The sequence below is a fragment of the Pleurodeles waltl genome, chromosome 4_2, assembly GCF_031143425.1.
Source record: "Pleurodeles waltl isolate 20211129_DDA chromosome 4_2, aPleWal1.hap1.20221129, whole genome shotgun sequence".
NCBI lineage: Eukaryota > Metazoa > Chordata > Amphibia > Caudata > Salamandridae > Pleurodeles > Pleurodeles waltl.
The window spans coordinates 945,065,151-945,086,341 of NC_090443.1; the positions used below are offsets into that span (position 1 = coordinate 945,065,151).

Genomic DNA, 21,191 nt, shown 5'->3' on the forward strand with positions numbered 1-21,191 from the left:
AAAAATGAGAAAAACACTTACAGGACGGCGGAAAGCGGCACACGGGTCAAGTGAAGCTTACTAGAGCCCACTAGACACCAGGGATGAGGCGCAGGAGGATGCCTGCGGGTGGAGGAGGGCCTCGAACACGCTAGCAGCAGCGTGGGCGGGGGTCAGAGGCAGGAGACAGCAGGTTGGTGCTGCGGACGTGGGGGGCGAGCTCTAGACCTAAAACAAGTCAGAGGTCGCTCACTCGCGACGCGCAGCACCAGCCATTAAGAAGGGAGGGGGGAGGGAGGAGCAGCTGGGAGGCGGGAGGGAGCGGCGAATGGGGGCGTGAGGGGGGCGGGGCCGCAGAGAGGCAGCGGCAGGGAGCGGAGAGCAAGGGGGAGCGCACAAGGGGCGAAAACACGAAAAACAAGGCACAAAAAAGTCGGGCACAATTTTAAAAACAGTCACAATTTGAAAACAGTCACAGAAATACACTAATGGCACAGTATACAATTGGGGAAACAGCAATCAGAGGGGCACAACGGGGGCAGATGCGCAGGAGGCGAGGCGCTTGAAAACAGTAAAAACGCACTTACAGGACGGCGAAAAGTGGCACAAACAGAAGGGGCACGACGGGGGCAGAAGCGCAAGGAGGCAAGGCACTGAAAAATGAGAAAAACACTTACAGGACGGCGGAAAGCGGCACACGGGTCAAGTGAAGCTTACTAGAGCCCACTAGACACCAGGGATGAGGCGCAGGAGGATGCCTGCGGGTGGAGGAGGGTCTCGAACACGCTAGCAGCAGCATGGGCGGGGGTCAGAGGCAGGAGACAGCAGGTTGGTGCTGCGGACATGGGGGGCGAGCTCTAGACCTAAAACAGGTCAGAGGTCGCTCACTCACGACGCGCAGCGCCAGCCATTAAGAAGGGAGGGGGAGGGAGGAGCAGCTGGGAGGCGAGAGGGAGCGGCGAATGGGGGCGTGAGGGGGGCGGGCCGCAGGGAGGCAGCGGCAGGGAGCGGAGAGCAAGGGGGAGCGCACAAGGGACGAAAACACGAAAAACAAGGCACAAAACAGTCGGGCACAATTTTAAAAACAGTTACAATTTGAAAACAGTCACAGAAATACACTAATGGCACAGTATACAATTGGGGAAACAGCAATCAGAGGGGCACAACGGGGGCAGATGCGCAGGAGGCAAGGCGCTTGAAAACAGTAAAAACGCACTTACAGGACGGCGAAAAGTGGCACAAACAGAAGGGGCACGACGGGGCAGAAGCGCAAGGAGGCAAGGCGCTGAAAAATTTGAAAAACACTTACAGGACGGAGGAAAGCGGCACACGGGTCAAGTGAAGCTTACTAGAGCCCACTAGACACCAGGGATGAGGCGCAGGAGGATGCCTGCGGGTGGAGGAGGGCCTCGAACACGCTAGCAGCAGCGTGGGCGGGGGTCAGAGGCAGGAGACAGCAGGTTGGTGCTGCGGACGTGGGGGGCGAGCTCTAGACCTAAAACAGGTCAGAGGTCGCTCACTCGCGACGCGCAGCGCCAGCCATTAAGAAGGGAGGGGGGAGGGAGGAGCAGCTGGGAGGCGGGAGGGAGCGGCGAATGGGGGCGTGAGGGGGGCGGGGCCGCAGAGAGGCAGCGGCAGGGAGCGGAGAGCAAGGGGGAGCGCACAAGGGGCGAAAACATGAAAAACAAGGCACAAAAAAGTCGGGCACAATTTTAAAAACAGTCACAATTTGAAAACAGTCACAGAAATACACTAATGGCACAGTATACAATTGGGGAAACAGCAATCAGAGGGGCACAACGGGGGCAGATGCGCAGGAGGCGAGGCGCTTGAAAACAGTAAAAACGCACTTACAGGACGGCGAAAAGTGGCACAAACAGAAGGGGCACGACGGGGGCAGAAGCGCAAGGAGGCAAGGCGCTGAAAAATGAGAAAAACACTTACAGGACGGCGGAAAGCGGCACACGGGTCAAGTGAAGCTTACTAGAGCCCACTAGACACCAGGGATGAGGCGCAGGAGGATGCCTGCGGGTGGAGGAGGGCCTCGAACACGCTAGCAGCAGCGTGGGCGGGGGTCAGAGGCAGGAGACAGCAGGTGGGTGCTGCGGATGTGGGGGGCCAGCTCTAGAATATTGGGGGAAAGTTGCTCTTTCCTAAAATATTCTAGAACCGAGTTAGAATAGTCATTTTGACCTGCGCTCACTGCTGACCTAGGAAAAAAACACAAACAGGGCACCTGAGGGGTCACTTTCACTTTGCACAAACAGCCTCTGCAGTCTTGCCCCTCCACCTGCTGCTACCATTTTCCAAAGGGCAATGCTTTATGACAGTAGTTCCCAACCTTCTGACTTCTGTGGACCCCCACTTTATCATTATTGGAACCCGTGAACCCCCAATGAATCATTTTTGGAATCTGGGGACCCCCCACTGAGTCATTATTGAAAGCAGGGGACCTAATCTGTTAATATTATTTAATTTTCTAAGCAGTCGCGGACCCCCTGCAGAGGCTTGGCGGACCCTTAGGTGTCCCCGGACCACAGGTTGGGAACTACTGCTATAGGATGTTTGATTAGCAGCCCCTTCCTAACAAAATGAGCTCTTTCATCATCATCCTTAAATCAGCTTCAGGGTCTCAACCCTCCAGCCCCAAGAAGTCAGGCAATACACTTCTGCTATCTGGGGAAGCTCTCCTCTCCCTCCAGCTCCTGTAATACTACAACAAGAAGCATCCAAAGGGACCCACTTTGCTTTTGTAATTAAAACTGTGAGCCAAACCTGAGGAAGAACATCAAAAGACATCCACTACAGCATTTGCAGAAACTCTTTCTCAGTGTCGCCACCCTTCAAGTTTGCAACTATTCCGGATTTTCTCAGAGATGGTGCAATGTCCTCTTGATGAGTTCATACAGTTCCACCAAAATATAACAATTATGAAATTTTGAAACATGGAACATTTTTCTCAGGCTTCTACAGGATGATTCTAACATTTCTCATGTTACTACAATATTGCTTCCTGCCTTGTTCAACAGGTAGAACAAATACTGTTACATTTGTTATTAACTGAAAGCTGAAAGATTCTCCTGGCTTCAATACAATAGGTCATTCACCAACACATCAGCAGCCTAGGAAAAATATTCAGGTTAAAGGAAACAGAATGAATTGGCATTTTCCATTATTACCACAAAATGAATTTTTCAGGTCTAGTCTGGGTAAAAAAGCCTAAATACATATAATTGAAAATTAAGACATATAAACCTATTGCACACTTTACAATTTAAATCACATATACATCATGTTAATTTCTCAAATAGACTTTTAAATGAAACTTGTAAATCGCCATATGCTAACTTCTATGCCACTAATGTATTAGTGAAATTTGATCCTAACAATATTGATTAGGTAAGTGCACAGAGGGAGGTATGGGGTTTCTCTTTTTAACTCCCCATCTATGTAACTTTAAGATACATATATCTGCAAGGTATGTATATGTGGTTAGTTGGAGAAAATGTATACAAACTTGCTTTTTGATAACATGTTGCAGAATTCTGATCAAGATATGGTGATCATTTCATATTTTGTACTCAAAATTCTTGACTTACACTATCATATATGACAATTAATTTAAGTAATGGCTGATCTGAGGGTGACAATAGGGGTGGTGATGGCTCTTAGTCCACAGTGCATCTGACTGAAGATCTGTGCTGCCAAGGTCTGCACTCTTTACATGTTCAGACTCAGGTTGCATATTGTGAAGGTGCAGCAACACAAAAGACAGAGATAATGTAAGCAGTGTCAGACATCATGTCACGATCTTCAGTTTCAGGCCATTTACTTTCATGGTGGGCGTAGTTAGTGTGCAGTGTCAGGATTGGCCGAGCCAAAAAACAGTGGGAAAATGCAGAATAAGTGTGTACTTTGTCATTGTGCATGGTGTCTGAATTTAGAGTGTCACAGTGGGTGGAGTCATTATGGGCACTGCTAATGAGTGAGTGTGTGCGCATAAGTTGTGGGAGTATATGTGCAGTTACTGCTGGTTTCAATCAGGCAGACTGAATGAAAAGAAATCTGCAATTCATTTGTAGTCTATTATCCTATTATATGATTTTCAGCACAACAGGTTGGTTATGTATGTCACTGACATTCTATTAAAGCCAAAATTAACAAGCAGTAGCAAAACCAGTTTAACTTTTAAATTAAAATGTCTCTTCATTGTTGATTGTCTCATGTGTGTGTGTGTGTGTGTGTCTATGAACACGCAGATACATTTGTGATAGTGTTTGGCTGCACTTGGTGCTAGGGAGCCTTATAATTATGTGTCAGTGCACAAAGAGAGGGGGAGATAAGGAGAGAACGATAGAGAGAGAGATTGTGGATAGTGAATGGGGGATGCAAGAATAAGTCAATGGATGGCCAACTAGATGTTTCTGTCCATGCATTAATCACTCCACATCTGTCCTCTCAATTAATCATTTGTGTACTCATGCAGCCATTCATTCACTTGCTAATTCTTGCATTCACTTATGCACCTAGCCCTCCGCAATTAATAGTGATGCTTCAGTATTTACACTTTGTCAAATCATACAGTTTCTTTCATTTGGTTTAAGACACAGCTACAGTGCATTTTACGTTAAAATAGAAAGAGCAAAATGGCTAGGGTGAGCAGTTTTTGAAAGCCAAAAACCAGGACATTTCGCACAAAAAATAGAGGAAGGACTAACGCATGAGGCCAAGAATGATAGTGCTCATCAATACAGAAACACAGACGAGGCATTAATGGGAACAATTAAAAAGTCACTTTTAATACCCAGCAGCATACGTATTTAAATAGCTCTCTAATATCTAATAACAGCTGCTAGCTAGTGCTGCTTTGTAACACCTAAAAGCACGCCTCCACTGTTTGAAGTCAACCCACACTGAAAACTGGGACCTGACCCAAAATTACAGAAATCTGCTGGGACATCTGGTGACAACTGGGACTGTCCCGACAAATCTGGGATGCCTGGCTCCCCTAACAACAGCTGAGACAAACAGCCGCCACTCGCGGTTGGTTGTTCAGTTGTCCACCTGTTTAGGTTGAGTGCGCAAGTGCTATCACCTGTTCTAAGTATTGAATGCTTTTAACCACGCCTATGTCACGCCCATCAGTTTCACTTGTGCCTGGGCTTACCTTGCAAAAATCACTTGATGTAATTCGTAATTGCTTTACATTTGTCCCGCCTTGAGGCTGTTTTGTCACACCTTGCAGACTGACCCTCTTACATGGATTATTGCACAATTGCTGATATACTTCAACGTGGGCGAACTATTTCTTTTGTCTCTCTCCTTCAGCCTTGGTGCTCACAATGCGAACAGGCACAGCAACGTGAACTTGATCAGCGGTATTGAAGCTCTGGTCATATTGTTCACAGTTACCTAATCAAAGTCATTTCCTGTGGCTCTCCCCTTAAAACACTTGAGTTTACATAAAACAGAAATCCTCAAAGCGAAAGCAGCTCTCCTGGCACAGCTCGAGAGATGATACGCCAATATTCACTGCATCCGGGAAAACTCAACCCATAATGCTTTGCAAGCATTCTTTTTCACAACATTTATGCCCATAACTCAGCCTGTGGGAGTCCAAGCACAATGGGACCACCACAAAAACGTTCAGCACAACACATTTTTTCTGTCTAGGTCAGCTCTGGGTCACACATACTAGGTTGGTGGGGACCCCAAAATAATAACTATTCCCACCATTCAGTTTATTTGTAAGCATTCGCATTGCTGGGACTTTTGTTTTCTAGCTGTGAATAGCTTGTGTTTTAAGGGCCTTGTGTGTAATATCATTGCTATAGGCATGTTACCCCTGAAAATATGTAATTCATTATACTCTCTAATGGCTTTTGTGTGGTTATGCCCTCTAGTGGCTAACTATATAGTTACATGACCATGTTTCTTACAAATGCTATTATCATTGTGGTGTCCTCAAGGAGCTGTTGCACGCATTATTTGTGGCACGGAAACTTACCCCATAATGCTTTGCAGGGTATTATTTTAACACAACATTTTGCTAATAACTCAGCCTGTGGTGGTCCTAGACCAAGGGGATCACCTTCAAAACATTGACCACAATGTGGTCTTTCTGTCTACACCATCACTGGGTCCCCACACTATGTTAGTTTGAGTCATGAGAAAGCTTAAAACTTATTTTTGTAGCTAAGGGAAGTTTTGTTTTAAAGGCTTTATTTGTAACAGCATTGCAATAGGCCTGGTAGCCCTAAATATGCTTTCTAGAGACCAAGGGGCATTTTTAAGGGCCCCTAGCGCCATTCTAATGCCACACTAGAATCATGTTTTTTCCACTACTGTGGCGTTAGAAGGCCAAAAATGCTGCGCCATATTTACATAACCCATAACCCTTTGTGCTACGTTTTGCTTGCACCAGGCATAATGTATGCAAAGGGAGCAATCCCCCATTGGGGGGGGAGGGGCAGAAAAAAGTGGCGTAAAGAAATCTATGAGATTTCTTTGCATCATTTTTTTTGGGCAATTTTAATGCCTGTTCAGAGCAGGCGTTAAAAGGAGGATCCCCGTTGTCTTAAATGGGCCTCTGGGTGCTTTGCAGGATTAGCGTCATCATTTTTTACACTAATCCTGCAAAGCACTGGACTAGCATCAAAAGTTCTGACGCTAGTTCCCTAACTACCGCCATGGTGCACCATATTTTAAATACGGCGCAAACATGGTGGCGTTAGAGGGTGCTAATGGGTACAAGAAAAGTGGCACTGCACCGTGCACTCTTCTTAAATATGCTCCTAAGTATATAGTTACAATGCATGATTTTCTCCTGTTTTTCTTTTTTTTTTTTTTTTTACATGAGGTGATGTCCTCTGGTGGCTAACAATATGGTTCCTTGACCTTGTTGTATACAAATGATATATTTGTTGTGTTGCCCTCTAGGGTCTTTTTTGAGCATTACAGTCTAATGGCAAAAGTTTCTTTCTGATAAGGGTTTAAATGATAATTGTATACGTTTTAATAATCTCCTTATTACAATTATAACCGTAATTCAGGCCAATTTAACATCCTTATCACGCTATGACTGTTTGAACACTCTTGATATGTTTGGGTGACCCTTCTAGTTTATTTCTCCTCTGTGGCTGTCTTGTGTCTTTTTTGGGGAATTGTGTTAGCCAGCCAGCAACTCTGATGGTGGTGTGGTGAAAGTTGTATTATATTGGAATTAGCATGGCAGATTTAAATTAGGATGCTAAATGGCAACATTTTAATTTTTTGATGCAGATAGAGGAAGAAGGTAAATGAACGTGCATTAATTATATGCAGAGGCACTGGAATTATATGGCTGGAAAAGATGAAATTATGAGGCAGGGTTGACCAATTTATGTGGCAAGAAAAGTCCAATTATGAATTTACAATGCCAATAGCTCTAACTCAGGCAAATGCTAGACCCACTGCAGTACAAATGTTTGTTTTAAGAGATGCTGCTTCTGGCACAGAACTGTTACTCACAGTTTTTCTTTGCAAGGAACAAGGCACACATGCTGATAACCCTTTGTAATCCTGCTATTTAAATAAAATGTAATGTAACTAATACATTCTGATAGAATTACTTTCCGCCCTGTGTCCCTTTATCACATTAACAGCCCGTTTTTAAATAGAATGGAAGTGGAAATGACCGGTTCTTAAAAAGGTGCGGTTCTAAAAGCAACTATTTGGAAGTAGTTCTGAGAGTCACCACTGCCATCTACTGGTGTGTTACCTTTGCTAGGACGTTGTTTCAACGATTCATACTGCGATATAAAATGCATGTGATGTAAGTAAACATGTGAGCGATAAAAGATGCGTTGTGAATGTGACTCACTGAAAAAGAGTCGTAGTAAAGGGTAACATATCATCCTCCTGTTATGCTGGTGCTCCTATTAATAAAAGAATAAGGACCGGAGGCGGCGGGGAAAACCTGCCTCTCACTTTAACATAAAGGCAGTGTTAATTTGTGCTTGTTGTTTCCGGTGCTGAGCACCGGCACTTATTTGTGAGGGCCGGCGCGTAGTCCTCTGCCTCAATCATTTGCTGTGAGCAAAAGACACGTTTGGGAAAGACGGAGGAAGAGAGAAAAGAAAAAGCGTCACAATGGGAGAAAGTAGAAAGCTGCAAGAGTGAGCTGAAGGGGCAGGGAGTGGTTTTAAATGGATTGAAGAGGTCTGAGATGGCTTCAGGATTACGCTGCCTCAGTATTCCGTGTTCGCACATTTAATTGCAGCAGCCCGTGTTAAAGAGGAGGGCTTTGGGCACCGGCACCTTTTAATTTACAAATTAGGAACTGCATAAAGGTTGAGTCTTATGTTCATTTTGCAACTACCGTAGCAACCGAACCCATGTAGTGAGCCCACATATATCTTTCTGTCCTGAGACCCAGCATAATTTTCCTAATTTTATGCAAAACACATCACTAAAAAGCCCGCTCCCCTCTGCCTTTGCTTCATTAGATCGCTATTATCGTACCAATCCTCGAACATTATGATGGATCTGGGTCTACCCAAAGGGCATTATGGAGCAGATTTATGAAAAGTGACACTGCAGCTAGTGCAGCGCCACTTTTCTTGCGCCCCTTAGAGTCCCCTTAACGCCACGATGTGCGCACCATACTTAAAATATGGCGCACCATGGAGGCAGTCAGGGGACTAGCGTCATATTTTGATGCTAGTTCGGTGCTTTGCAGAATTATCTTAAAAAATTATGACGCTAATCCTGCAAAGCACCTAGAGGCCCATTGAACACAATGGGAGCCGCTTTACTAAGCCTGCTCTTAGCAGGTATTAAAAAATGCTGATGAAAATGAAGCAAAGAAATCTCGTAGATTCTTATCTTGATAGACCTCTCAGCTGCATTTGACACTGTTGGCCTCTCTGTGTTGATCACAAACCTAAATCAGCTAAGAACAGACAGTTACCATTAACAACTTCTCTTCAGCTATTTTTTCTCTCTTATATGGAGTGCCTCAGGCATCCTCTCTCAGTACTACACTTTTTAATCTTTATGTTTCTTCTCATGTTAAACTTATCCAAACCTCTGTTTTTTCAGTAGCATCATATGTAGATGGCACTTCGATTAATATACCCATATCAGGCAATGCATAAGAGATCACCCTAAGAGTTTATAACTCTATGTAAGAAATTGGTATATTAACCAAGAAAAACTGCCTAAAGCTCAATTTTGACAACTCATGTTTTACTTTTCAGAAAAAAAAAACAACTTTCTGGGCTTCTGCTTGGTGGCTGTGTGAGGTGGGTTCCCTTCCCACACCAGTAAAATCAGTGAGAAACCTGGGAGTAGTCTTTGATGATAAACTCACCTTTTCTTCCCAGATTAGTCAGGGCACTTCCTCTTACTTTTACATTATCAGAATTCTCAAGAAAGTCTTTCCTTTTATTCCGCTTGATCTATGGAATTTAGTGGTGGTTGCTCTGATTCTGTCCTGCATTGACTATTACAATGCTTTATATTTGAACATACAGCAGTTGTCTCATAACAAGCTTCAAGCTGCAAACTCCCATCTCTTCCCCAGCTCTGAATCTGTTAATAAGCCCACCAAGTTTACAGCATTGGGATCCAGAGTCCTCACTCTAGTTAGCTCATTCTCTAGTAGCAGATAACATCTTTATTTGTATACAGTTCCCTCTAGGTAGCCTTAAAGGTGTGTGAGAGTACCTTGGTCATTGCCATCCTATTGTCATATACTGCAAAATAGTACTTTGTTTTTCCAGCTCCTCTTCATATGTCCTACCTAACTCATTTCTTCTTTCAGACGACTATAAAATTGAAATCCTTTGTGACCGATACATAATCTGCAATTGTTAGAAGTCCTACTCTTTCTAAACTATCCCTTAAGGCCCCTTAGCACCAAACTAAGGGCCTGATGAGGAGTTTAACAGACAAGGTACAATGCAACATAGTACCCTGTCTACAAAACCCTCAGTCCACCTGCCTCATCTCGAGGTGGGCAGACCTTAAGTCTTCTGTTAACTGAGACCCCGTTAGCCCTGTTAATAGAAATCTTCCTCCTATGGCCTGACAGAGTACAGGCCATCGGATGAACAACATTACATCACCTTCTCTCTTGTGGGTGGAAGGTGTAATGCATTTGTTGGGGTCTAGCGCACAAGCACTATGGCCCCTGTTATAATCTCTCTGTGGGCTTTTAACCACACCCACCCCATGCCCATCTGCTTTGTTGGTTCGTGGACTTGCCTTTTAAAAATTGCTTGATTTTATCAGTGAAAGCATGTATTTTCCGGTGTTTAGCCCTCCTCGAGAGAACCAGTAAATTACTGTAAACATATGTTTTCCGCATGGTTTCTGGACTACTTTTTCTTTTTATTTCCTACGCAGCGCGATCTCGCTGAGCAGCAGTTGAACACTTTGCATGACATTGACCCTGTTACATGGATAATTGCATAACTGCTTATACGTTTGACTGCGACAGTACTTCTGTTTCCTTTTGTGTGCTCCTTAACGCTCATGGTGTGATGCTTTAAATCAGCTCGCTTATGTTAAACTGTATTACTTTTCATGTTCAATTTATGTGGCAAGAAAAGTCCGGTTAGGACTTGTACAGCGCTAATAGCTCTAAGTCGAACAAATGCGTGACCCATTGCATTGCAAATGCTTGTTTCTGTCTGTCACCACTGGGAAAAGCTTAGTTGTGAGGGAAAGACAGAAAAATATTGACCCCATCAACCTGGGAAAACTTCCATGTGTATGGGGGTCATTTCTTGCTTTGGGAGTTTGTTTCTGAAAAACACTTTGAAAACGTTTATTTGGACTGCCATCAAAACTGTACTGAGGTAAAGTTTACCATATCTTGGGGTTATAATATTAGTAGGTTCTCTCCCAGCTATTTATTTTCCAGGTTCAGGGTCTAGTATCACCAGATTACTGTTCAGATGATGCATTTGTTAGCATGTCTAATATCTCTTTCTTGTCCTTATAACTCTTGATTGTATGCTTTTTGTATTTGTAATGGAGCAGTTAAGTGTCATATAGGGCTCTTCTCTCCTTCAATGTGTATTGGAAGAGATCTTGTTTGATTCTGCAGTCTTTGAAATTCAACCTATTGGTTCAACAGGCTTTTTTCATATTCTTATCTTATGCTGTTAACAATGCCATTTTCACTAGTGCACACTTTAGACAAGCTTGAGGTGATAGCCTTTGGTCTCCAGTCCTGTGGCATGTATTACTTAACTCCATTATCCTCCTTCTCTTCAGTGTGTGTCTAAATCGAACATGGCAAAATCCCTGCATGCAATTATCATCAGCATTTTCCCTTACATTACTGATCCCTGTATTATCACAGTGTGATCTCTCCACCCAACCAATTAACTTACAATTCAAGTCTCATTTTTTCTGACACGTTTTCAATAGCCAGTTCCCATTGCAATGATAGAGTCTGCTCCTCTTTTCACTGACCCACTGTCCGAGGGATTGTATATCCCTAGAAATATCAGCCATTGTGGATTACACCTCTGTGTATAGCAGATAACTGGACAGAAAAGGTCTTATTTATTTCTCTTGGAGGTCAGATAAGCTGCTGAGCAGTTTCTACTTGGGCAGAGGAGCCTGCTCCTTTTTATAAACCATTGTGTGTGCCGGGTACAGACCTTAAGTTGCCTTTTTCATTGCCTGTCATGTTTTTCTATGCAGATCCTAGTTACGAGCAAGAACTAAGATAGCATCGCATCCTTTCTATGTCCGTTCTCCTCCCACTAACTGAGGTCATATTCAGTGCTCACCATGGTCCCCAAACAGTATTTCTCTTTGGGTTTACATGCTGAATGGCTTTGCCTTGATCATCTTTTACTGTATGACAGACCTGAAAATTGATTCCAGCATCCCATTGAGGTGATTGCACCTACCACTATGAGATGGAGGTGCATAGTGCCAATAACATTTAAAAACTGATAAGATAATAATTAGCTACACAGGATCTTCTACATGCCTCTCAAATCTCCAACTAATTATGAGAGCATCAAGTTGCTGTGACATCCCTTCATAATTACATTATTAGTTGAGTCAAATTTCAGTTTGATGTAGATTTCAAGGGCTCTGCAGTCCCCTCTGGTAACAGAGGTCTTAAATTTTTTGTGGATTAGAATTTGTTGTGCTGCTCATCTACTTCACATCATCATCCTTCAGGCAGGGTTGGATTTCCTCCCTTCCGTGCCTTGCTGTCATCTTAAGCAATTCGGCTCTCATCTCAGTCGTTGGGTGTGCGCGCTCCTGGAGCCATTTAGCTCTGCTACTCGAAGCCAGGTATACCATCTGCATTCGTAAAGTATGTACACCAAGTATGTAGGCCCAGTATGGCTGTTAGCTGCCTTCTTCCAAAGATTATTTTGTTCCTTGACTCAGCATTTATCATTTCAGGGCTCTTTCAGCATGCTTCCGATCCTACTGTGGTCTGTTGGTTTCCCTATTCACAAAAATGTCAGCTGCTGTCCTTTTGCATGTAGATTAAGGACATGTTGGGATTGAGATGTAGTGGAATGCTCACCTTTGAAGCATCTCCATTGCTTGGGTGCAAGCCATGCTCTCCATTTGTTTTTTAAACACAGAAATAAGTACATTCTTCCACCAACAAACTAACAAATTCTTCAGGGGGTCACTTCTGAAATGTGGAAAGCCAAGAACCACTAGCACATGTCTTCTACATTCCATGCTGCATACATTCAGAGATATAATAAGTATATTGGGTGGGACCAGCCAAGCACCAGGGTGGTCACCTCAGGATGACTAGTGATGCCAGAACTTGGTGAACCACACTCCTCCCCTCCACCTCCAGGCCCACCCCCCCTCCAAAGCAGTAACCCATCCCGGAAGTGCTCAATGTTTATTTGAAAATCTAGAGAGACCAGGCAATTTCAGCTGGATTTCACCCACCTTTAGAAGCGAAGATGGTGGCTTTAATGGAGGCCAAATGATGTGGCTGGTTCCCTGCGTTGGCCTGGCAGGAAATGCAAAATGGAGTACAGAGAAGGGGACCTATGCTGAATCACTTGTTGTACCTGGATTCTGTGGTAATGAGTGGCACAGACGATTGCAGGGGAACAAACTGCTAATACAGAGCAGGTAGGCAGCAGCAACAGGACTCTTGGAGAGTACCTGCAAAGTCGCAACAGTGTCTGGAATGCTTCTTTCAGGCAGTTTGGCCTTTGAAGATGATTTGTCTTGTTAGTGTGTGGGCCTTTTTTAAGTTCTGTCACAGCACACTGGCCCACACACTTACTCTGTGAAACTGGCCATCTGGCATACCAGACCGCCACAAAGGTTAGTCTAATACTGAGTCACAAGTGGTTGAGACAGACATGATAGGTTTTCTGGAACATTTTAAGACTGTGGCCTGAGCTTTGGGCTCTCTAGACCACCTAGTATTTCAGACCTAGTGAACATACCACCATGAGAGAAGAGAGAACATGATGAACTGTATCCCCCAGGCGATTTGTGCGGTGCAGCAATCTGTCCAGTGAGACTAACAGGAGTACATGTTATTTGTAGGTTCCAAATCTCCTTTCACTATTAATAGACATACTCAAGAACATATACTAAAAGTATACTTTTGTGACTTATTAAAAATCCTATCCTAGTGCATACAATGTATGACGTTTTAACTGTAAAAAGAAACAAAATAATGGCAACAATAAGGGTTAGTAAAGTTAATGTTAGAAAGAATTGCAGCATTATAATGTTAATTTAGGGGCAGCCAGTCAGAGCGTTTGCTCCCGCAGGACCATCACTCCCACCAGAGCAATGTGGCCCAAGGGGGAAAAAAAAGCCCCCTAGGTCAATCAAAATGCTACATTTTCTTTTTAATTTGTGCTGGCGGGTCTCCTGCAGTGAACTGACCCGTCCAGATATACATATTTTTCCAACCTTAATTTTTCAAAAACTCCTGAATGGATTTATACCAAAATACAAAAAGCACACTTTTTAGACCAAGATCTAAGTTCCTGCCAAATTTGGTGTAGCTCCATTCAGCTGTTTTGGCTGTATCGCCTTCCAAAAATCCCTATGGAATTTGCATGGGGAAATTGCATTTTGGGGCCCTCCCCAATTTTCATGGCCCTCTTGACAGATAACTTTTATTAATGTTGTGTGAAGATTTGTCAAACAGCGTCACAGTTGCTATATTAGACGGAAGGCCTTTATTCACGCACCCTTTAGGACCTCACACTAAGCAGATGTATACATTAATAATGTCAAAAACTATTAGCAATGCTCAGAATAATTAACTTGAGCCTGAGCATAGGTCTGCCTATATGTTCAAAGACTGAAGACAAATCAACAAGTTATTGCTCAACTTTTTTTTTTTAGGTCGAGCGCAGGCGCTCTGGCCTGTTGCAATCTATCTGGGGGCTTTTAACCACACCCACTGCACATCCATCTCTATCACTCGTTCATGGGCTTGCCTCTCAAAAATAATTGTAATCATTGGTAAATATTTTTTGTTTGTCCCTCCTTGGGGCAGTTTTGTTACCGCCTTGGCATCAAACCTGTTGCATGGATGATTGCACGTTTGCCGATACGTTTGACTGTGAGCGAACTTCTTTTTCTTTTTGTGTCTCTCCTTCATGCTCATGGCAGCTGTGGCACTTTGAATCGGCTCACTTATGTCAACTGTTTTACTTTTCATTTTCAATTTAAGTGGCAAGAAAAGTCCAGTTAGGAATTTACAACTCTACTAACTCTAGCTCGTTCCTCTGTGCCAATACTTGTTTTGTTACAGCAGCTGATGCAGCCTTATAGACTTCAAGTACAAAACACACTGACTCATTCATTGTCTCTGAAAGAATAGGAATGAGCCAGCGAGCATGCTTTGACGTAGGCATATAAAAATCCCCTTCTTGGTTGCCCCCCAGTCCTCACAAAAGCCTGTGTGAGGCACCATTCAAAACGTGCAGAGTTAAAGGAGCCGACATTACGATTTGAGCAGGGAAACTATTGTGGTGCAGCCTTTCCTGTCACGTGACCTACAACTAAATTTACATACCCATAATTCTATGTCACTGCTGAGTCCTCCTGTTGTTTCTTTTTGTGGCAACAAGTGTTTTATCAATGTATCGGATTGCAACAATTATTTTAAAACAGTTGTATTTTAAAGGTTTTTCTAAGATGAACTTAGAAACTAAATCGCCCTGATAGTCTTTTGAACGGTATTTCCTGGCGCCACAGACGGCATCCAGGAAAAGTATGCTCTGGTTTCTCTTCAAACCAAATAAATCTTTTGCCTTTTACTAAAGATTTCAATGGAGAGGAACATTTAGGAGTTTCACTCAATTTATGAAAGCCCTGCCCAGTGCAGGGTTACCCTTATTTAGTAAAGGAAGGTATAACAATATAGTAGACAGATTGATTATTTGCTGGTTCCTCAAGTATGACATGCGCTTTTACGGTGTGATTCTTACTGTGACAGCAGTTAACCTATAGCCCTGTTACATGACATTTAAGAAGGAGGCATGCTGCACATAAAACTCCATATCATCCGAAAGGATCCACTATCATGTGGGAAGCAGTGATATATAATAACAGGTAAGGAAGGATCAATTGGTAAATGAAGCAAGTAACTGTATCCAATCTGGGTTTTATTTCTGGATCAGGTCTTGTTTCTCCTTTCTCACTGAATATTGAGATTTTATTCATCCCCTCTGTGACTTAATTGTAAAGATGTGGTAAAGTATGCATTTACATGAATATATCTATATATATGTAAAATGTACATATATTTATATCATACCACGGTCTAATGGCTGACTTTGAACTGTGAACAAAGTTCGAATTCAGCACAATTAACCTCCTGGGAAAATCACTTAAACAACCCTTGCCTACAAAAACCACAAGCAATAGCAAAGCCAATAGTACTTATTCAAGATCTATTGGCTTTGTCTATGCTATTTCTTTGCCATGTACAGCAGCGTAGCTGCTATGAAGTGTTGTGGCGTGGTCAACGCTTGCTCCATCATAGCACTTTTTTTATTTTATTTTGAACCATGCTGCACAGCAACTGTACAACATGGCAAAAAAGATTGAGAAAGCCAATGGTCTCGCATAGGTGAGACCTATTGGCTTTATCAGTGCTTTGGGAAAAGAGCGATATGACGAGGCTAGCCCTGGACGCGTCTAACTTATTCATTAGGTCCAGCATGCAAGCGTTTTGGCCTGTTGTAATCTATCTGTGAGCTTTTAACCATGCCCACAGCACACCCATCACTGTCTCTCGTTAATGGGCTTGTCTTTCAAAAATCCTTTGTTATCATTGGTAAATGCTTTATGTTTGTCCTTTTTGGGGACGTTTTGGACACCGACCCTGTTACATGGATAATTGCATGTTTGCTAATACGTTTGACTGCAAGCAAACTTTTTTCCTTTTGTGTGTCTCCTTCGCGCCCATGCTCATGGCGGCTGTGGCGCTTTAAATCGGCTTGTTTCTGTCAAATGTTTTACTTTTCATTTTCAATTTATGTGGCAAGAAAAAACAAATTAGGAATTTACAACGCTAATAGCTCTAACACGACAAACGCGAGACCCATTGCAAATGCTTGTTTTTAATTCTTACCCCTGACCTGCTCTGGCCAATCACACTCTTCAGCTTCGCGCTTCAGGACTACTCCTTGACTCACTTTATCTTGTTGCCTTGAGTCTTGAACCTCAAATCCCACTACATGGCAGACCTCATGTGACATTTAGGCCATGTCTATGACTGAGCTTCAAAAGTCTGACCCTGTGCAAACCCCTGTTTGCACAGGGGACAGTATTATGAGTTGTGCAGACATCATCACACGAGGTAATTAGTGATTGCATCTCCTGTTAAATCTGGACATGTCAAACATGCTGTATTTTAATAGAAGGAAAAGGTGCAGTAATTATCAGGACATTGGAATTTTGGGGCAGTAGGTACAAAACTCTGCATGTTCATCCCCTTTACTGGTGAAAAGTTGGAACAGGTGCTGTTCATCACACCTGAGGATTGTTTGATTTTATTAGGGCCAGTAAAGTTTGACGCCCAAGGGCATTTGCACTCGGGACCTAAGTGTGATAGCAGTGGCTGGCCTTCTTCAAGCTGTCTCTATTACTCTTCTTTATCTCATCTGTCTCTGTAAAGTTTCCATATTCTTTATCACAAACCAACTTTCTCTTCTTGCTTGTGTGTCACTGCCTCACCTCTGCTATATTTCTGTCTCTCGTTCACACTCTTTCACACATAAACACTACATTCAGGCCAATGTGTCTGTGTGTCTTCTCACTCTGTTCTGCCCATTTTATTCTGCTGTTCTTTTTTCCACCTATCTGCTTGTAATTTCTGAGCCTTATTCACAAAGATAAATTTGCACTTATGGTGCAAGTTAACTTTTTTTTTCCTATTCACAAACTAGGAGTGTACTTTTTAGGTGTTACGACTGCAGAGAACTGTGTGCATTAAAAATGAGACAGTCGTTTAAGTCGTAAAGATACTACACATAAATCTACTCTTGGTGTAACAAAACTGGAGGGGGGATCCCCCTGCATATAGCATGGAGGGGGGCTTCCAATTCACTGAAGCCAGGTATTGTGCTGAGGCCCCTTGCCCCGCACTGGGGGGGGGGGCTGCAGGGCCCTTTGTTACACAAGTGGTAAAACTACACTTGTAGTGAATGAATAGCAAAAAGTGAACTTATACCAAAAGTGTAAGATTACCTTTGTGAATAAGTTCCTGTCTCTATCTCTTGCTTTCTCTCTCTTCCCCTCTCTGTCAAGGGTTTTTCACTTACCAGGCTCACTGTGGATTGCTTCTCTCTCGCTCCCCCTTTCTGCCTCTCTCTTGCTCTAATTATGTGAACTGTCTAATTTTTCTCTCTCCACTGCCACCATCAATGAACTTTGATATCTTCCTGGATGTCAAGTCTACTCTGAGGCTGTTACTCTCATGGGCCAGCATGACCTCCTGCTCCCCCAAGTCCAACTTTTTTCGTCCAGTGCAAGGGCCGCCGCTGACTGTTTCTTCTCAGCAGCCAGCCTTAGAGCAGTGGTTCCCAACCTGAGGTCCAGGGACCCGCTGAGGGTCTGCGAAGTCTCCTCAGGGGGTCTGTGACTGCTTTGAAAATAAGCTAGTAATAACAGATTAATAAAGTGTGTGTCAAAGTGTCTAAATGTATTACTGAAAATGTTTAAACGTTCTGTAACTGTTAAAGAATTTGAAACTGGAGGCGAACAGAATATAGTATGGATGATGTGGGGCTTCAATTAAATTTAGAAAAGCTCCAACCTTCTTATTAAAATTTAAAACATGTTTTTATTTTAGTTGTTTGCAAATTAAATAAGATGTGTTATCATTTGAGTATGTGTTTTATGGAATACTTGTTTCTGTGGTTTTTGTGTATTGATTTGCAGTTTAAATTATCAACAATGTTGAGGCCTGGGCCACCAGCTTCCAGTAATGACTCAGTGGGTGTCCTCAGACTCCAATAATGATTCATTGGGGGTCCCTGGGTTCACGTAATGATAAAGTGGGGGTCCACACAAGTTAAAAGTTTGGGAACCTCTGCTGTAAAGCAAGGACTATCTTCCTCTCTTCTGCATCAGGGTCAGCTGCTGCTTTTTTTTGTCTGCAGCAAAGGAAATCTTTTTGTCCATGACAAGAGTTACAAATTTCAATGTCAAGTCTCTCTGAACCTTTCTTTCCACCATCTCCAACTTTTGAGCCTCTATCTCTGATGGGGCAGACTGCAAGACAGCAAACCGCTCCCAACACAGGTGATGCTGCTCATTGGGGCTAACTCCTTCCTGGCATTTAGTCTCCCTTTCAGATGACTTCAAACCAACTGCCATAGAAAGGATCAACCAAGCAGGTCACCCTGTCCAAGTTTTTACCTTCTTATTTAGCATTTTTATAAAATAAAAAAATAAAAAATTTAATCTGTCCTCAGCTCCTTTGTTACTTATAGATTTAGGTAAGCGTTCCTCCTACATGACAGGGGTCAAACTGACTCTCTCCCCTAATATTATAGGATCCTGATTGCCACAGAATGCCTGTTACAGATTAAGAGAAACTTTCCCCGGTATCTCCAAGTCAAAAGAGGTCCTGATAAAACTGTCCCTTGATTACTAAGTGTTCCTGTCATCTCCCATATAGCTAAACACTTCCAAGTGGTGAGCAGGTAACCCCAGTTGGCAATTTCTGGGCTCAGAAGCAGGCTATGGTCCTCTATGCCAGGGTTGTTAACTCTTCAAGCTCTGGAGATATTATGAGTGGCAGAACTGGTTTTAAGCTAGTTCTGGCTCAGGCAGTTTAAAGTACATATTTACAAAGATCCTACTAATCTGATTGCACCATTAAATAGCTTTTGGAAAATTAAGCCGGAAATAATTTTGAAGACTTTATCTCATCTTTTCCAAAGCAGAGATACGAAATAGAGATTTTAATCATATCTAGGCCTGTTTCATGGAAAAGTCTAACAAAGCTTAAATAGTGAATTAGCTTTTGTTTTTTATTTCATTGTGAGAGCACTGCAAACCCAATATGTGGTATGCCCTATTTTTGTTTATTGCCACCCTCCCTGAAGGCTTAAAGGCATACTTTACAGGTGACTTATGAATATGTTAAAACAGGTTTTTCCTATATGACAAAGGCGCCTTTTACTATCATGCATTTCTACAGTTGGTTTAAACTGCTGCTATGCCATAGCACAGTGGTGCTACTGGCAGGCACATATTTGTGTCCTATATGTGTAAACAGTGAATTTCCTATAAGTATGCAGTTTTGTTTTGGAACTTAAGGCATCAAATGAGTGAGACATCAGTAGGTTGGAGGTTATCAGACACCCCAACCTCATCAATTCCCTTGCACCTTGAGAGGAGCACACAGCATAATCAGTGGGCATATATCAATACTTGCTTTTTTAACTATTTCAAGATGGCTGCCCATTCATGCACACACATGCACACTGGACACCATCAATGCAATTTATTATATTCGAACAAATCCCAGTCAAAAATGGCCACCACAGATGCAACCACTTTCACAGTGGCCATCTTGGAATGGGGTTTCATAAAATATAACACATCCAAAAATAAGCTCTTTTAGACCTAACTCTGTGCACTTTAGCAATGCTAGCCAGCCACAAAATGCTTGTGCGCACTCCCTTAACCATGGCAAATTTTTAATCACCTAATTGGCACATTTAATTTACTTGTACGTATATAGTGCTACATGTACCCGTGGCCTGTAAATTAAATGCTCCTACTGGTTGCAGCACACATTGTGCCACTCACTAAAGATGCATTGTAAAACATCTTAGGCCTGCTGCTGCTGCAGCATATAGTGCAGTTTAAAATTGCCATTTCAACCTGGCAAAATAGACCTTTTGCTAGGCCTAGACCTTCCTTTTTAATACTTCTAACTCACCTCTAGGTAGGCCGTAAGATTGAATAGGGCAGGGTGTATGGTACTTAAAAAGTAAGATGTGTACTGAAGTTTTATGTGCCCTGATAGTGAAAAATGTTGAAGTTGTTTTCTACTATGCAAAAGGCATGTTTTCTATAGACTAACACTGGGTTACCTTATTACAAGTATTACGTGATATAGAAAAGATATAGAAGTTCTTTTTTCACTCGTTTGAATGGCAATTTAAAATCTTCTTTAATGATAGTCAGATTGTAACTTACTATTCTGAAAATAGCACTTTTAGAAAGTTGGCATTTTATGTTTAAAACAAATGTGCCTTTCTACCAGTGTCCAGGGTCACATGAATATAATAACCCTCCTGTGGTGTGATATGTACTTGTTCCAGACATGGGGACGAAGGGGCCTTGGGTGGGGATCTGGGTGTTCCTTTCCTGAGAGCATGGCCTGGGGTTTGTACTTAGCCCTTCCTGAGCTTCAAGGGTAGCATGACAGCTGTGCTCATCCCCTTCCTGACTTCTGAAGTCTACCTGCCCATTGCTGACAAATACAGCTCACACTTCGGCCTGCCTGCTTTTACTTGCCTAGACAGACTGAAGCCAAACCTAGGAAAGAGGGCATCCCACAGACTGGCATTAGGTATACGATTGCCACTCTCAGAATCACTCAACTGAACACTCCTGCATCTGTGGAAGACTCAGAAGAAGGACTGTCGTGCTGTCTGAAGAAGAAAGCCTGGACCTGTTTGCCATGAACCCAAGATCCCCAGAAGTGACACCAAGAT

The 21,191-nt window shown here is 42.9% G+C and overlaps 1 non-coding gene across 1 annotated transcript; it reads left to right on the forward strand.

Moving 5' to 3' along the window:
• Nucleotides 1-15,222: 15,222 nt before the first annotated feature.
• Nucleotides 15,223-15,338, forward strand: LOC138294282 (U5 spliceosomal RNA). Its single transcript, XR_011203321.1, has one exon. It is a non-coding gene; the product is annotated as a U5 spliceosomal RNA (small nuclear RNA).
• The last annotated feature ends 5,853 nt before the right edge of the window (nucleotides 15,339-21,191 follow it).